Source organism: Entelurus aequoreus, linkage group LG07 (genome assembly GCF_033978785.1).
Source record: "Entelurus aequoreus isolate RoL-2023_Sb linkage group LG07, RoL_Eaeq_v1.1, whole genome shotgun sequence".
Classification (NCBI taxonomy): Eukaryota; Metazoa; Chordata; class Actinopteri; order Syngnathiformes; family Syngnathidae; genus Entelurus; species Entelurus aequoreus.
The window spans coordinates 14,043,050-14,062,142 of NC_084737.1; the positions used below are offsets into that span (position 1 = coordinate 14,043,050).

Genomic DNA, 19,093 nt, shown 5'->3' on the forward strand with positions numbered 1-19,093 from the left:
ACTGTGCATGAACATCACCTTGTTCAAACAACAAAACCAACACAGTGCATAAACTCAAAACAAATGACACACCTGCAAATCAGTGTGACTTCTGCTGTTGCCAGATCCGTAATATGCCGATAAGGAGAAGTTTTTATTTACACGATGAGTCGGGTGTGTCTTGACCTCCACCGAACCCCTGAGCCCGATTCACCGAACCCCTAGGGTTCGATCGAACCCAGGTTAAGAACCACTGATCTAGGGTTGAAGTTGCCTGGAGGTGTTCTTTTAGTGCGGTTTTGAAGGAGGATAGAGATGCCCTTTCTTTTACACCTGTTGGGAGTGCATTCCATATTGATGTGGCATAGAAGGAGAATGAGTTAAGACCTTTGTTAGATCGGAATCTGGGTTTAACGTGGTTTGTGGAGCTCCCCCTGGTGTTGTGGTTATGGCGGGAAACAACCCTATTGTGTGAATGAGTGTAAATTGGGGAGGAGGGAGGGTGGATGGAAGGTTTTGGGTTGGTGCATTAACTGTAAGTGTATCTTGTGTTTTTTATGTTGATTTAATAATTAAAAAAAATAAATAAATAAAAGTGTATTTTACAAGACGGTGGAAATAGCAGAATATATAAATAGACTACATAATTCATATTTGAGTTCCGTAAAATATGTCACAAAAGATGTCCAATAAACTTTACATATATGTTTGGTACACCACAGTCTTTGGTCACAGCAAACTTGAAAAAGTCTAACAGATTATTCTTCATTCACAATTGAAGTTAAAAAGTGGCTTTGGAGCAATCAAAGCTGCTCACACGGTCACTGAGGTGGGCACTATGATTGACACGTCAACTCAATGTGTATTATATTTATCCATGAGAGCATTTTCTTGTAACCTGTGAGGTGTGTCTGTTAAACTCAGGGTTGTGTTTTACAAATGATGACAGATGTGAACAAGAGCATGTATTGTCTATGTGTGATGATGTAAATGAGGTGTGGTTGTATTGTATAACAAGTACGTGTCAATGAAAGGGCATTTTATGACTTTTCTTAATTTGATTACATGCTATAGTGTGATTTTACCTGGGGCGGTATAGCTCGGTTGGTAGAGTGGCCTTGAGGGTTCCAGGTTCGATCCCCGCTTCCGCCATCCTAGTCACTGCCGTTGTGTCCTTGGGCAAGACACTTTACCCACCTGCTCCCAGTGCCACCCACACACGTTTAAATGTAACTTAGATACTGGGTTTCACTGTGTAAAAGCGCTTTGAGTCACTAGAGAAAAGTGCTATATAAATATAATTCACTTCACATTTTATTGTTATAATTTTATTGCATGCTTTTTGTATCCCTTTAATTTAGGTAGCCAGGGACTGCAGATGGAAATGAGCTATTTAGCGATAATCTGGTACTTTGAGCTTAATGTTTCTGTGCATTGTCCCCTCAAATAAGGACTAAATTAAACTAACATGACAAAAATACCCAAAATCGCCTCCTGCGATACTAGGTACCGTATTTTTCGGACTATAAGTCACAGTTTTTTTCATAGTTTGGCCGGGGGTGCGACTTATACTCAGGAGCGACTTATGTGTGAAATTATTAACACATTAGCGTAAAATATCAAATAATATTATTTAGCTCATTCACGTAAGAGACTAGACGTATAAGATTTCATGGGATTTAGCGATTAGGAGTGACAGATTGTTTGGTAAACGTATAGCATGTTCTATATGTTATAGTTATTTGAATGACTCTTACCATAATATGTTACGTTAACATACCAGGCACGTTCTCAGTTGGTTATTTATGCCTCATATAACGTACACTTATTCAGCCTGTTGTTCACTATTCCTTATTTATTTCAAATTGCCTTTCAAATGTCTATTCTTGGTGTTGGCTTTTATCAAATAAATTCCCCCAAAAAATGCGACTTATACTCCAGTGCGACTTATATATGTTTTTTTCCTTCTTTATTATGAATTTTTGGCCGGTGCGACTTATACTCCGAAAAATACGGTAATACAAAACCAACTGTCCAAAACCAGACTTTTAGCTGCCTCGTTCTCATTTTTTTCATTTTGTCCAGCTTGTGTTCAACAGTGATATCACTTTACTGTTCTATGCTCTTTGTCTGGGTCACCTGCTCTGCTATAGATACCACCTGACACACCCTGCTGGTTACTGTTTAACTAACACTTAGCATGCTATACAGGACATCACTTGTTGCCTCTATCGAGGGGATTGTTCTTTGTTTTAGTGAATTATAGACAATCATTCCTCTTGACTTCCTCCATGAGCTCACCTCAATGATCCCATCCCAGTTTCTTTGCACAACTCCCCATTGCCTCTGTCTTCTTTGACAACACCTTCACCTTTACATTGCCTGCCAGTCGCTTTGCTATCTGAGGCTCAAGACCTTCATTTGATGTGTGCACAAGTTCATACAAGCACAAAGCCCACAGACGCTGCCCTTATCGTGCTTTTTCATTCGGCGATATGGGAGCCTGGGATTGTTTGGGCTGCAGTCCCCAGATTCCTTGGCATTGTCAGACTTTGTAGGGGACGGCTGACCTCTTCTCTTATCTTTAATGTTTTTTCTTAAGAGTGAGTCAGGTGCAGTCTTGACTAAGACCGGAGTACTTGCAAAGTACATACAATGTAACTAATAAATGACATGAACAAATAACATCGGCGTCTCCGGAATGAGAGAGGATCGGCAGGAATATCTGATGGCAACAATTAAATTAATGCGACAAGTGAGTGTCAGCTGTTCATTTATACCATTTTTATACAATTCTCATGTTGTTCTCACAATAATATGTGTTTATGAGCACCGAACGTGATACAATATACAGTCGTGGTCAAAAGTTTACATACACTTGTAAAGGACATAATGTCATGGCTGTCTTGAGTTTCCAATAATTTCTACAACTCTTATTTTTTTGTGATAGAGTGATTGGAGCACATACTTGTTGGTCACAAAAACATTCATGAAGTTTGGTTCTTTTATGAATTTATTATGGGTCTACTGAAAATGTGAACAAATATGCTGGGTCAAAAGTATACATACAGCAATGTTAAAATGCCTACTGAAAGCCACTACTACCGACCACGCAGTCTGATAGTTTATATATCATTGATGAAATCTAAACATTGCAACACATGCTAATACGGCCGGGTTAACTTATAAAGTGCAGTTTTAAATTTCCCGCTAAACTTCCGGTTGAAAATGTCTATGTATGATGACGTATGCGCGTGACGTCAATCGTTGAAAGGGTAGTATGCGGACAAATTGAATCCTATACAAAAAACTCTGTTTTCATCTCAAAATTCCACAGTATTCTGGACATCTGTGTTGGTGAATCTTTTGCAATTTGTTTAATGAACAATGAAGACTGCAAAGAAGAAAGTTGTAGGTGGGATCGGTGTATTAGTGGCGGACTACAGCAACACAACCAGGAGGACTTTGAGATGGATAGCAGAGGCGCTAGCCACCGAACTCACCTTAACTTCCTCCGTCTCCGGGCCGCCGACCGCATCTGTGATCGGGTGAAGTCCTTCGTCGCACCGTCGATCGCTGGAACGCAGGTGAGCACGGGTGTTGATGAGCAGATGAGGGCTGGCTGGCGTAGGTGGATAGCTAATGTTTTTAGCATAGCTCTGTGAGGTCCGGTTGCTAAGTTAGCTACAATGGCGTCGTTAGCAACAGCATTGTTAACCTTCGCCAGGCTGGAAAGCATTAACCGTGTAGTTACATGTCCATGGTTTAATAGTATTGTTGATCTTCTGTCTATCCTTCCAGTCAGGGATTTATTTATTTTGTTTCTATATGCAGTAAAGCCCGATGCTATTACGTTAGCTCAGTAGCTAAAGAACTTCGCCGATGTATTGTCGTGGAGATAAAAGTCACTGTGAATGTCCATTTCGCGTTCTCGACTCTCATTTTCAAGAGGATATAGTATCCGAGGTGGTTTAAAATACAAATCTGTGATCCACAATAGAAAAAGGAGAGAGTGTGGAATCCAATGAGCCAGCTTGTACCTAAGTTACGGTCAGAGCGAAAAAAGATATGTCTTGCACTGCACTCTAGTCCTTCACTCTAACGTTCCTCATCCAAGAATCTTTCATCCTCGCTTAAATTAATGGGGTAATCGTCACTTTCTCGGTCCGAATCGCTCTAGCTGCATTGAAAACAATAGGAAAATGTGAAGAGCCTTTCAACTGTTGACGTCACGCTACTTCCGGTACAGGCAAGGCTTTTTTTTATCAGCGACCAAAAGTTGCAACTTTATCGTCGATGTTCTCTACTAAATCCTTTCAGCAAAAATATGGCAATATCGCGAAATGATCAAGTATGACACAGAATAGATCTGCTATCCCCGTTTAAATAAAAACATTTCATTTCAGTAGGCCTTTAATATTTGGTTACATGTCCTTTGGCAAGTTTCACTACAATAAGGCACTTTTGGTAGCCATCCACAAGCTTCTGGTTGAATTTTTGACCACTCCTCTTGACAAAATTGGTGCAGTTCAGCTAAATTTGTTGGTTTTCTGACATGTACTTGTTTCTTCAGCATTGTCCACACGTTTAAGTCAGGACTTTGGGAAGGCCATACTAAAACTTTAATTCTAGCCTGATTTAGCCATTCCTTTACCACTTTTGACGTGTGTTTGGGGTCATTGTCCTGTTGGAACACCCAACTGTTCTCATGTTTTGTTTTTTTCTCTGTTTGTTTTATTTCCTGTCAGCGCTCTTTTTTTGGTTCCTTTTCCTGCATGTCTCCCTGAACGCTTGTTTCCCTCACCTGTACCTGATTGGCAGTCTGGCAATTGCCACCAGGTGTGCCAATCAGGCTCCTCTTTATACCTGCCTCTCCCTCCAGTCAGTGCTGGAGTATTACTAGCTGTATGCTGTGGACTGTGAGCTGCTCCTGTATGCTGAACGCTTTCGACTGTTTGCTGTCTCCAGTTCTTCCTGTTTCCTGGTTCCTGTTTGCTGTCATAATATTGCCTGTTTCCTGGTTTCTGGTTCGTGTTTTTCTTGCATTTTTTGGACATTAAAATCATGTTTTCCTGCACCAAGACTGCCATCTCGTCACCTCTACTTCCGGACAACTGTGCCCAAGACCCAACCTCCGGGCTGATGATTTTAGGTTGTCCTGAAGAATTTGGAGGTAATCCTCCTTTTTCATTGTCCCATTTACTCTCTGTAAAGCACCAGTTCCATTGGCAACAAAACAGGCCCAGAGCATAATACTACCACCACCATGCTTGACGGTAGGAATGCTGTTCCTGGGATTAAAGGCCTCATCTTTTCTCCTCCAAACATATTGCTGGGTATTGTGGCCAAACAGCTAAATTTTAGTTTGAGCTGTTTGTATGTTTACTTTTGACCCAGCAGATTTGGTCACATTTTCAATAGAGCCATAGTAAATTCATAAAAGAACCAAACTTCATAAATGTTTTTTGTGACCAACAAGTATGTGCTCCAATCACTCTATCACAAAAAAATAAGAGTTGTAGAAATGATTGGAAACTCAAGACAGCCATGACATCATGTTCTTTACAAGTGTATGTAAACTTTTGACCGCGACTGTATCTTCTCCCTTACTGTTTGTTCTTTTGCGAGAAGAAGCGCTCAAACACTCCCTCTGTTTGAGTCATGGCTTTTTTCATGACGCCATGAGGGAAAGAGCTTCTTCCTCATGGATATGATATCACCTCTGACCCATCCCTAGCTAGATATACGCCCACCATTTTGCTAGTGTTGCTAATGTTTGTGTCCTCCTGTCCCACTCCTTAAACTTACTTTCAATCTTAGGTAAATTTTTCGGAGTATAAGTCGCTCCGGAGTATAAGTCGCACAAGCCGAAAATGCATAATAAAGAAGGGAAAAAAACATATATAAGTCGCACTGGAGTATAAGTCGCATTTTTTGGGGGAATTTATTTGATAAAAGCCAACACCAAGAATAGACATTTGAAAGGCAATTTAAAATAAATAAAGAATAGTGAACAACAGGCTGAATAAGTGTACGTTATATGAGGCATAAATAACCAACTGAGAACGTGCCTGGTATGTTAACGTAACATATTATGGTAAGAGTCATTCAAATAACTATAACATATAGAACATGCTATACGTTTACCAAACAATCTGTCCCTCCGAATCGCTAAATCCGATGAAATCTTATACGTCTAGTCTCTTACGTGAATGAGCTAAATAATATTATTTGATATTTTACGGTAATGTGTTAATAATTTCACACATAAGTCGCTCCTGAGTATAAGTCGCACCCCCGGCCAAACTATGAAAAAAACTGCGACTTATAGTCCGAAAAATACGGTATGCATCGCTTTTGCTCAGGTAATGTTCCATTTCATGATTTCACTTCGTGTCTACGGCCATGTTTGGTGTTGCTTTTGCACGCGCCGTTTACGAGTATGCATGTTTTTCCCGTCTTTATCAAAACATAACTATATTTTAGGTTCATTTAATAGTTAAAACAAATTTAAATAATGGATCCCATATTCCAATATGTGACTCATTATTATCTAAACTAAATGCAGTTTTTTTTTTTTACTGATATCATCTCCATAGCTTGTGTATACCAGTCAGTATGAGTTGGACAATCAACATCTATCCATTTTTTTTTAATATTACCCTTTTTGTTATGATGCATATTGAAAGAAATACATTTTTACTCTTTGGTGACACTCTTTGATAACTATTAAATGAACCTAAAATATGACTTATTTTATCTTTCTGGAAAATATTGGACACAATGTGTTGTCAAACTCGCGATGCAAGTGTAAGCCACTGTGACTATATTGTTCATTTTTTAAATGTTTTTATTTAATTTTTTATAGATAATTGTGATGATAGTGTAAATGAGGGATTTCTAATCACTGCTATGTTGGAATTCTTATTAATATTGATACTGTTGTTGATATTATTCATTTTTGTTTGACTACTTTTGGATTGTTTAGTGTCAAGTTTGTGTGTCCTCTCAATTGCTCTGTTGATTGCTATTCTGAATGTTGCTGGTTTTGGAATTGGAAATATATTATTATGGTATTATTGTGTAATATTGTTTTTGGATTGATGAATTAAAAAACAAAAAATAATTTTAAAAAAAATTAAATAAAAAATATATATACTATATTGCCAAAAGTATTTGGCCACCCATCCAGATGATGAAAATCAGGTGTCCTAATCACTTGGCCCGGCCACAGGTGTATAAAATCAAACACTTAGGCATGGAGACTGTTTCTACAAACATTTATGAAAGAATGGGCCGCTCTCAGTGATTTCCAGCGTGCAACTGTGTTAGGATGCCACCTGTGCAACAAATCCAGTCGTGAAATTTCCTAAATATTCCAAAGTCAACTGTCGGCTTTTTTATAAGAAAATGGAAGAGTTTGGGAACAACAGCAACTCAGCCACGACGTGGTAGGCCACGTAAACTGACAGAGAGGGCTCAGCGGAGGAATTATGGTGTGGGGTTGTTTTTCAGGAGTTGGGCTTGGCCCCTTAGTTCCAATGAAAGGAACTTTGAATGCTCAAGGATACCAAAACATTTTGGACAATTCCATGCTCCCAACTTTGTGGGAACAGTTTTGAGCTGGCCCTTTCCTCTTCCAACATGACTGTGAACCAGTGCACAAAGCAAGGTCCATAAAGACATGGATGACAGAGTCTGGTGTGGATGAACTTGACTGGCCTGCACAGAGTCCTGACCTTTGGGATGAATTAGAACGGAGACTGAGAGCCAGGCCTTCTCGACCTCACCAATGCGCTTTTGGAAGAATGGTGGAAAATCCCTATAAAGACACTCCGCAACCTTGTGGACAGCCTTCCCAGAAGAGTTGAAGCTGTAATAGCTGCCAAAGGTAGACCCACATCATATTGAACCCTATGGGTTAGGAACGGGATGGCACTTCAAGTTCATATGTGAGTCAAGGCAGGTGGCCAAATACTTTTGGCAATATAGTGTATATAACTATAGATGTCAACAGTAGCCACGTGTACATGGACAACATTTGTTTAATCTGATTATCTTGCAATATTTATTGCAGCCCCTTGCAATAACCATACACACTGCGAAAAGTCAGTGTTCAAAAACAAGAAAAAAAAATACAAAAATGAGAGGTATTTTACTTGAACTAAGCAAAATTATCTGCCAATAGAACAAGAAAATTTGGCTTGTCAAGACTTTCCAAAACAAGTAAAATTAGCTAACCACAATGAACCCAAAAATACCTTAAAATGAGTATATTCTCACTAATAACAAGTGCACTTTTCTTGGTAGAAAAAAAAGAGACCTTTTTGCTCAATATATTGAAAAATATTCTTAAATGAAGTTAATGCTAGTGCCATTATCTTGACATAATGATATGCGCACGGCATTACATTTCTTGAAACCAGCAAACTTATACTAAAAACTAATTTATTTTTCTTAATGGAAAGGCAACCGCTTGTTACTCTCGGGGTCTCCTAGCAAATCATATTGTCTAAAAATGCATTTTTCCATGGATAACATGACATCATCACGCCAAGTGCGTGCTCTTTCAGTCAATTAGTGCGCATATATACAGCCCGGCCCCCAGCCAAAAATTTTTTAATTGTAATTTTGAAGAATTTATCTGAATGTGCATGAACTATTTCTGTTCAAAATTGTTTGAAATGTCAAATGTTTAAATATTAACTGTCAGTTTGCTGTACTGTGCCGACTGTACTACTATATGAGTACGTATTTTCTATTGTTTCATTGGAAATAAAACCGCAAAGTCCATTTGGCTGTCATCTGTTTTAATTATGAGACACAATTGTGTCAAAGTCATGATTTTTTTGTTCATGCTTGAAATAAGAAATTGTTACTTTAAAAAAGTAGTTTTATACTTGTGAGTGTTGATGACACAGCTTTGCAACAGTTGATATTCTAGTTTCAAGCATGTTTTACTCAATATAGGTCACCAAATCTCAGCAACAAGCTGTAATATCTTACTGAGATCATTTAGGAGCAAAACACTTAAAACGAGTAAAACACTCTAACATAAAATCTGCTTAGTGAGAAGAATTATCTTATTAGACAGAAAAGAAGCAAATATCACCCTTATTTGAGATATTTAAAGGCCTACTGAAAGCCACTATTACCGACCACGCAGTCTGATAGTTTATATATCAATGATGAAATCTTAACATTGCAACACATGCCAATACGGCCGGGTTAACTTATAAAGTGCAATTTTAAATTTCCCGCTAAACTTCCGGTTGAAAACGTCTATGTATGATGACGTATGCGCGTGACGTCAATAGTTAAACGGAAGTATTCGGACACCATTGAATCCAATACAAAAAAGCTCTGTTTTCATCTCAAAATTCCACAGTATTCTGGACATCTGTGTTGGTGAATCTTTTGCAATTTGTTTAATGAACAATGAAGACTGCAAAGAAGAAAGTTGTAGGTGGGATCGGTGTATTAGCGGCTGGCTGCAGCAACACAACCAGGAGGACTTTGACTTGGATAGTAGACGCGCTATCCGACGCTAGCCGCCGACCGCACTGATGATCGGGTGAAGTCCTTCGTCCTTCCGTCGATCGCTGGAACGCAGGTGAGCACAGGTGTTGATGAGCAGATGAGGGCTGGCTGGCGTAGGTGGAGCGCTAATGTTTTATCATAGCTCTGTGAGGTCCCATTGCTAAGTTAGCTTCAATGGCGTCGTTAGCAACAGCATTGTTAAGCTTCGCCAAGCTGGAAAGCATTAACCGTGTATTTACAGGTCCATGGTTTAATAGTATTGTTGATTTTCTGTCTATCCTTCCAGTCAGGGGTTTATTTCTTTTGTTTCTATATGCAGTTAAGCACGATGCTATCACGTTAGCTCCGTAGCTAAAGTGTTTCGCCGATGTATTGTCGTGGAGATAAAAGTCACTGTGAATGTCCATTTCGCGTTCTCGACTCTCATTTTCAAGAGGATATAGCATCCGAGGTGGTTTAAAACACAAATCCGTGATCCACAATAGAAAAAGGAGAGAGTATGGAATCCAATGAGCCAGCTTGTACATAAGTTACGGTCAGAGCGAAAAAAGATGCGTCCTGCACTGCATACTAGTCCTTCACTCTCATGTTCCTCATCCACGAATCTTTCATCCTGGCTCAAATTAATGGGGTAATCGTCGCTTTCTCGGTCCGAATCGCTCTCGCTGCTGGTGTAAACAATGGGGAAATGTGAGGAGCCTTTCAACCTGCGACGTCACGCTACTTCCGATACAGGCAAGGCTTTTTTTATCAGCGACCAAAAGTTGCGAACTTTATCGTCGATGTTCTCTACTAAATCCTTTCAGCAAAAAAATGGCAATATCGCGAAATGATCAAGTATGACACATAGAATGGATCTGCTATCCCCGTTTAAATAAAAAAAAAAAAATTTCAGTAGGCCTTTAATCTTACTTAGATTTCCGTTTTTGCAGTGTACACTACCGTTCAAAAGTTTGGGGTCACATTGAAATGTCCTTATTTTTGAAGGAAAAGCACTGTACTTTTCAATGAAGATAACTTTAAACTAGTCTTAACTTTAAAGAAATACACTCTATACATTGCTAATGTGGTAAATGACTATTCTAGCTGCAAATGTCTGGTTTTTGGTGCAATATCTACATAGGTGTATAGAGGCCCATTTCCAGCAACTATCACTCCAGTGTTCTAATGGTACAATGTGTTTGCTCATTGGCTCAGAAGGCTAATTGATGATTAGAAAACCCTTGTGCAATCATGTTCACACATCTGAAAACAGTTTAGCTCGTTACAGAAGCTACAAAACTGACCTTCCTTTGAGCAGATTGAGTTTCTGGAGCATCACATTTGTGGGGTCAATTAAACGCTCAAAATGGCCAGAAAAAGAGAACTTTCATCTGAAACTCGACAGTCTATTCTTGTTCTTAGAAATGAAGGCTATTCCACAAAATTGTTTGGGTGTCCCCAAGCTTTTGAACGGTAGTGTATATGACAATAAACTACTGTTTTTGGCATGCGAATGATAATACAACCATTATCAAACAGGTTATATGTTACAAAACCTCCTCCATTTGAAGGAGTCCATGATTGAACAAAGACTAGATCTGAGTCTATGAACATGAAGCCTGCTCAGATGAGAGGCGAAACGCCGTAGAGAAATTGAACAAAGTATTTAAATGACTTTCAAGTTTTTTTTCAAGGATTGCTCTGGAATTATGCCTCTTTCTACACCGGCTGCCTCGCCGTCTTCCTCTTTAACAAGGGGTCGAAGGTCACATGAGCCGGGCGCTGTGAATGTGAAAGTGGCTTTTGTTCTCTCGTGTTTTTTGTTTTGTCGGCCCCAATGCGGCACTCATGCATGCGCATTACTCGCCTCATCTCTTTGTCTCTTCTGTTCCCCTTCAGAGTTTTGTTCAATGAGCAGCCAGACCCTCCCCTGTATGTTCTGTGCTTCTATGGCTATCATCACGCTCGTCTGTCGCGACACGACAAACAACACATAAAAAGCCAACTTCGCTGAGCTGAAGCCTCACGAGAGTTACATCTCGTGAGACTTACTTCACTCTCACAAAAGGAGTTTGCCCTCCAAGAAAAAAAAAAATCCTCACCAGTTTTGCCGCTCCTACAGCGATCTTGATGAGTAGGAGACTTTGGGCCTGATCTACTAAGAGAGTTTGTGCAAACTAGTGTTGTCCCGATACCAAGATTTTGGTATCAAAATGTATTACTGTACTTTTTGCTACTTTTCTAAATGAAGGGCACCACAAAAAATGGCATTATTGGCTTTATTTTAACCAAAAAAATGTACGGTTCACTAAACATATGTTTATTATTGCAATTGTGTCCTTAAATAAAATAGTGAACATACACAACTTGTCTTTTAGTAGTGAGTAAGCAAACAAAGGCTCCTAATTTAGCTGCTGACATATTGTGTAAGTGTCCATTCTATTATTTTGTCAAAATTGTTAGGGACAAGTGGTAGAAAATGAATTATTAATCCACTTGTTCATTTACTGTTAATATCTGCTTACTTTCTCTTTTAACATCAATCAATCAATCAATCAATCAATCAATCAATCAATCAATCAATCAATCAATCAATCAATCAATGTTGACTTATATAGCCCTAAATCACAAGTGTCTCAAAGGGCTGCACAAGCCACAACGACATCCTCGGTTCATATCCCACATCAGGGCAAGGAAAAACTCAACCCAATGGGACAATGAGAAACCTTGGAGAGGACCGCAGATGTGGGGACCCCCCTAGGGCGACCGGTGCAATGGACGTCAAGTGGATCTAGCATAATATTGTAAGAGTTCAGTCCATAGTGGATCTAGCATAATATTGTGAGAGTCCAGTCCATAGTGGATTTAACATAATATTGTGAGAGTCCAGTCCATAGTGGATCTAACATAATAGTAAGAGTCCAGTCCATAGTGGATCTAACATAATAGTGTGAGAGTCCAGTCCATAGTGGATCTAACATAATAGTGAGAGTCCAGTCCATAGTGGATCTAACATAATAGTGAGAGTCCAGTCCATAGTGGATCTAACATAATAGTGTGAGAGTCCAGTCCATAGTGGATCTAGCATAATTGTGAGAGTCCAGTTCATAGTGGATCCATACTTGCCAACCTTGAGACCTCCAATATCGACAGAGGGTAAAAAGCACCTCTTTTTACCTTCTCTCGATCAGACACTTACAAAAAAAACGGAGAAAAAAAAAAAAAGGGTGGGGGGGTGGGGGGGGCGTGGTTAAGAGGAGAGTATATTTACAGCTAGAATTCACCAAATCATATATTTCATATATATATATATATATATATATATATATATATATATATATATATATATATATATATATATATATATATATATATATATATATATATATATGAAATACTTGATTTGGTGAATCAAGTATTTCATATATATATATATATATATATATATATATATATATATATATATATATATATATATATATATATATATATATATATATATATATGAAATACTTGAAATACTTGATATATATATATATATATATATATATATATATGTATATGTATGAAATACTTGACTTTCAGTGAATTCTAGCTATATATATATTTTTTTATTTTATTTTATTTTATTATACATATAGATAAAAGACATACTTGAATTTCAGTGTTCTGCAGGCTATCCAGTACGTGGCAGTATTGTCCTGTTTAAGAGTGTCACAACATTGCTGGTTATGGCAGACGAACTGCTTTACGGTAGACTAAACGTGACTGCTGTTGTTGTGTGTTGTTACCGCGATGGGAAGACGTTAATGAAACTGCCTAACAATAAACCCACATAAGAAACCAAGAACTCTCTCTCCTTGTTGTGCACTCTACTCTCTAAAAGCCGTAGATGTTATGACGTCATTGGGCAGGCAAGCTGCTGGGAAAGCGGACGTGAGAAGGGCTGTCCCCACTCAGGTCCGCATTGAGCTGGAGGGGGCGTGGCCTCCAGCTCCAGCTGAATACCGGGAGTTTGTCGTGAGAAAATCCCTGCCGGGAGGTTGTCGGGAGAGGCGCTGAATACCGGGATTCTCCCGCTAAAAACGGGAGGGTTGGCAAGTATGAGTGGATCTAACATAATAGTGAGAGTCCAGTCCATAGTGGATCTAACATAATAGTGTGAGAGTCCAGTCCATAGTGGATCAAACATAATAGTGTGAGAGTCCAGTCCACAGTGGATCTAACATAATAGTGAGAGTCCAGTCCATAGTGGATCTAACATAATAGTGTGAGAGTCCAGTCCATAGTGGATCTAACATAATAGTGAGAGTCCAGTCCATAGTGGATCTAACATAATAGTGTGAGAGTCCAGTCCATAGTGGATCAAACATAATAGTGTGAGAGTCCAGTCCATAGTGGATCTAACATAATAGTGAGAGTCCAGTCCATAGTGGATCTAACATAATAGTGTGAGAGTCCAGTCCATAGTGGATCTAACATAATAGTGAGAGTCCAGTCCATAGTGGATCTAACATAATAGTGAGAGTCCAGTCCATGGTGGATCTAACATAATAGTGTGAGAGTCCAGTCCATAGTGGATCTAACATAATAGTGTGAGAGTCCAGTCCATAGTGGATCTAACATAATAGTGAGAGTCCAGTCCATAGTGGATCTAACATAATGGTGTGAAAGTCCAGTCCATAGTGGATCTAACATAATAGTGAGAGTCCAGTCCATAGTGGATCAAACATAATTGTGAATGTCCAGTCCATAGTGGATTTAACATAATAGTGAGAGTCCAGTTTGGGCCGGCACGCAAAGGCAGTGCCTTTAAGGTATTATTGGCGCTCTGTACTTCTCCCTACGTCTGTGTACACAGCGGCGTTTTAAAAAGTCATTAATTTTATTTTTGGAAACCGATACAGATAATTATGAAACCGATACCGATAATTTCCAATATTACATTTTAAAGCATTTATTGGTCGAGAATATTGGCAGTCCGATATTATCGGACATCCCTAATTTGAATTCAATATTATTTATGAGCAATGACATTTTAAAAAATATATAGGCGATCCAAAAGGCACAAACTCATGAAAGTGTTAAAAATAGGTCATACATTTTTTCTTTTTTACATTCAATGCTTAAGTCTCTGGATCAACCTCAGATTTATCTGCCGATTTTTTAACTTTTTTAAAATGTTTTTTGGGGTGTGTGGTTTGTTTGTTTTATGCCCCGTTTGTCAAAGTACATTTTATTATTTTTACGGCAAACACACAATGTATGCAATATTTTCCTGAAAAAATATTTCAAATTTGGAATATTTGATGTGAAGTAATTGGAACCTTGAATACGTCAATAATTCATAAATTTAATTTTGATTCATTATTGTTTTTGAGCAATGACAGTTTTAAAGACACAAATCAGCATTCATAGCAGCTTTGTGTTATTAGAGTCACCATTACAACTTTTTCTTGTTACATTTCACCATTTTTTAATGTTTTTTTTTTTAATAGTATTTTTAGAATGTGCCGCAGGCAGTTAAAAAATTAGCTGCGGGCGGCGCTTTGGACACCCCTGCCCTAAATGGTCCCTAAGTGTAAATGCAAGTGTGATTGGTTGTTTGTCTATACACTATATTGCCAAAAGTATTTGGCCACCCATCTAAATGATGAGAATCAGGTGCCCTAACCACTTGGCCCGGTGTATAAAATCAAGCACTTAGGCATGGAGACTGTTTCTACAAACATTTGTGAAAGAATGGGCCGCTCTCAGTGATTTCCAGCGTGGAACTGTCATAGGATGCCACCTGTGCAACAAATCCAGTCGTGAAATTTCCTCGCTCCTAAATATTCCAAGGTCAACTTTATTATAAGAAAAGTGAAGAGTTTGGGAACAACAGCAACTCAGCCACCAAGTGGTAGGCCAGGTGAACTGACAGAGAGGGGTCAGCGGATGCTGAAGCGCATAGTGCAAAGACTTTCTGCACAGTTAGTTGCTACAGCGCTCCAAACTTCATGTGACCTTCCAATTAGCCCACGTACAGTACGCAGAGGGCCCTGTGATGAGGTGGCGACTTGTCCAGGGTGTACCCCGCCTTCCGCCCGATTGTAGCTGAGATAGGCTCCAGCGCCCCCCGCGACCCCGAAGGGAATAAGCGGTAGAAAATGGATGGATGGATGGACAGTAGGCAGAGAGCTTCATGGAATGGGTTTCCATGGCCGAGCAGCAGGATCTAAGCCATACATCACCAAGTCCAATGCAAAGCGTGGTATACAGTGATGTAAAGCAGTGGTCTCCAACCTTTTCGTAACTGCGAACCGGTCAACGCTTGAAAATTTTATTTTATTTATATTTTATTATATTTTAAAAATACAATCATGCGTGCTTACAGACTGTATCCCTGTAGACTGTATTGATCTATATTGATATATAATGTAGGAACCAGAAATATTAATAACAGAAAGAAACAACCCTTTTGTGCTAATGAGTGTGAATGAGTGTAAATGGGGGAGGGAGGTTTTTTGGGTTGGTGCACTAATTGTAAGTGTATCTTGTGTTATTTATGTTGATTTAATACAAAATAAATTTTTTATTTTTTATTTTTTTAAATTTCGCATATTCCGCCTTCTCTGGAGTGATGAATCACGCTTTTCCATCTGGCAATCTGATGGACAAGTCTGGGTTTGGAGGTTGCCAGGAGAACGCTACATTTCGGACTGCATTGTGCCGGGTGTGAAATTTGGTGGAGGAGGAATTATGGTGTGGGGTTGGTTTTCCAGGAGTTGGGCTTGGCCCCTTAGTTCCAGTGAAAGGAACTTTGAATCCTCAGGATACCAAAACGTTTTGGACAATTCTGTGGGATGGCACTTCAAGGCCTACTGAAATGAGATTTTCTTATTTAAACGGGGATAGCAGGTCCATTCTTGATCATTTCGCGATATTGCCATATTTTTGCTGAAAGGATTTAGTAGAGAACATCGACGATAAAGTTCGCAACTTTTGGTCGCTGATAAAAAAAGCCTTGCCTGTACCGGAAGTAGCGTGACGTCACAGGTTGTGGAGCTCCTCACATCTGCACATTGTTTACAATCATGGCCACCAGCAGCGAGAGCGATTCGGACAGAGAAAGCGACGATTTCCCCATTAATTTGAGCGAGGATGAAAGATTTGTGGATGAGGAAAGTGAGAGTGAAGGATTAGAGGGCAGTGGAAGCGATTCAGATAGGGAAGATGCTGTGAGAGGTGGGTGGGACCTGATATTCAGCTGGGAATGACTAAAACAGTAAATAAACACAAGACATATATATACTCTATTAGCCACAACACAACCAGGCTTATATTTAATATGCCACAAATTAATCCCGCATAACAAACACCTCCCCCCTCCCGTCCATATAACCCGCCAATACAAATCAAACACCCGCACAACACACTCAATCCCACAGCCCAAAGTACCGTTCACCTCCGCAAAGTTCATACAGCACATATATTTCCCCAAAGTTACGTACGTGACATGCACATAGCGGCACGCACGTACGGGCAAGCGATCAAAGGTTTGGAAGCCGCAACTGCGTACTCACGGTAGCGCGTATCCAACTCAAAGTCCTCCTGGTAAGAGTCTCTGTTGTCCCAGTTCTCTACGTGTTTGTGTTGCTGCGGCCGACCGCTAATACACCGCTTCCCACCTACAGCTTTCTTCTTTGCTGTCTTCATTGTTCATTAAACAAATTGCAAAAGATTCACCAACACAGATGTCCAGAATACTGTGGAATTTTGCGATGAAAACAGACGACTTAATAGCTGGTCACAATGCTGTCCCAAAATGTCCTCTACAATCCGTGACGTCACGTGCAAACGTCATCATACCGAGACGTTTTCAGCAGGATATTTCGCGGGAAATTTAAAATTGCACTTTACTAATCTAACCCGGCCGTATTGGCATGTGTTGCAATGTTAAGATTTCATCATTGATATGTAAACTATCAGACTGCGTGGTCGGTAGTAGTGGGTTTCAGTAGGCCTTTCAAGTTCATATGTGAGTAAAGGCAGGTGGCCAAATACTATTGGCAATATAGTGTATGTCCCCTGCAATTGGCTGGCGACCAATCAAGGGGTACCCCGCTTCTCGCCTAAAATCAGCTGGCATAGCCTCCAGCATCACCCTTATGAAGATAAGCGATATAGAAAAGGAATGAAGGTGCATAAAAGGTGCACGTACTATCTTCAAGCTTGTGATTGGCTAAAATGACCTTGGACCACGAGTCACGTGGTCAAAAGTGATTAAAAAAAAAAAAAAAAAAAAGCCACCCAAAGTGATGGAAAATAGGACCTAAATTAGGGCATATCCACTCCTTACACGGCAATCACCCTTTTCTTTTCTCTGGCCCCCTTACTCTTCTTTGCTCTTCTCCGCTCTTCTTCACTCTTTTCCTGGTAGAAGAAAGGAGCTGGTGCATTCCAGCAGCCTGGAGACCGTTCCCCTCTTTTAACCAGTGGCCCTCAGAGTGACAATTAGAATAAGAATAGCTGTCCATTCACCCCAGTGCCCCAGTGACGAGGCTGCCGGCCGGAGAGCGGGCCGAGCCGGAGGGCGGGTGGAAAGCGGGCCACTCGGCGTTTTCATTGGCTGGCGGCGCTCCCTCTGTTTTTTACACCGCCGGTAGCACCCTGAAGTTTGTTTTATACTTTCATGCACCACATGTGCATGCATGCGTAAACACACACACGCTGCAGTGCCAGGCCTTCACATGGCAGACAGTGTCGTCCAAAGACACTCGGAGTGACCAGAGTAGACGTGAGTATGGGAGCCTGAAGGACTTGCTGAGTGTCACTTGTTTGATTACTAGAGGATGAATGGCTTGTTTCATTTGGATTTGGGAAAAGAAATTGCGCAGCTTTGCCTGTAGCTTTTTGCCATGTTGCTAAACTGTAAGGACAAATATGTAGCTGGTTAAATTGTAACAGTAGTGTTGAACAGTAACCTTGGTTGTGGATTTGTCAGTGCTGAGAAGCTTTCAAGTTAATGCTGTCAATGGCTGTCAACGTTGTAACAGTTTGTACAAGTCTTACAGTTAATGCTACAATGACCACAGATAACTAAAATGTGACTCAGGGGAGCACACTGATAACAAATGTACAAACCCCGTTTCCATATGTGTTGGGAAATTGTGTTAGATGTAAATATAAACGGAATACAATGATTTGCAAATCATTTTCAACCCATATTCAATTGAATGCACTACAAAGACAACATATTTGATGTTCAAACTAATAAACTTTATTTTTTTTTTGCAAATAATAATTAACTTAGAATTTCATGGCTGCAACACGTGCCAAAGTAGTTGGGAAAAGGCATGTTCACCACTGTGTTACATGGCCTTTCCTTTTAACAACACTCAGTAAATGTTTGGGAACTGAGGAGACACATTTTTTAAGCTTTTCATGTGGAATTTTTTCCCATTTTTGCTTGATGTACAGCTTAAGTTGTTCAACAGTCCGGGGGTCTCCGTTGTGGTATTTTAGGCTTCATAATGCGTCACACAATTATAATGGGAGACAGGTCTGGACTACAGGCAGGCCAGTCTAGTACCCGCACTCTTTTACTATG

At 39.7% G+C, this 19,093-nt stretch overlaps 1 protein-coding gene across 2 annotated transcripts in view; it reads left to right on the plus strand.

Moving 5' to 3' along the window:
- The window catches only part of lamb2l (laminin, beta 2-like), a 147,240-nt gene that overhangs the window by 12,531 nt on the left and 115,616 nt on the right, over positions 1 to 19,093 (plus strand). Inside the window, exon 1 of one of the 2 annotated variants that reach the window (XM_062052626.1) lies at positions 18,191 to 18,280. The exons of the other annotated variant lie outside the window; for it this stretch is intronic. The gene's annotated coding sequence lies outside the window, so the exon portion shown is untranslated. Of the gene's footprint in view, positions 1 to 18,190; positions 18,281 to 19,093 lie in introns of those variants that run through there. 2 annotated transcript variants of the gene reach the window in all.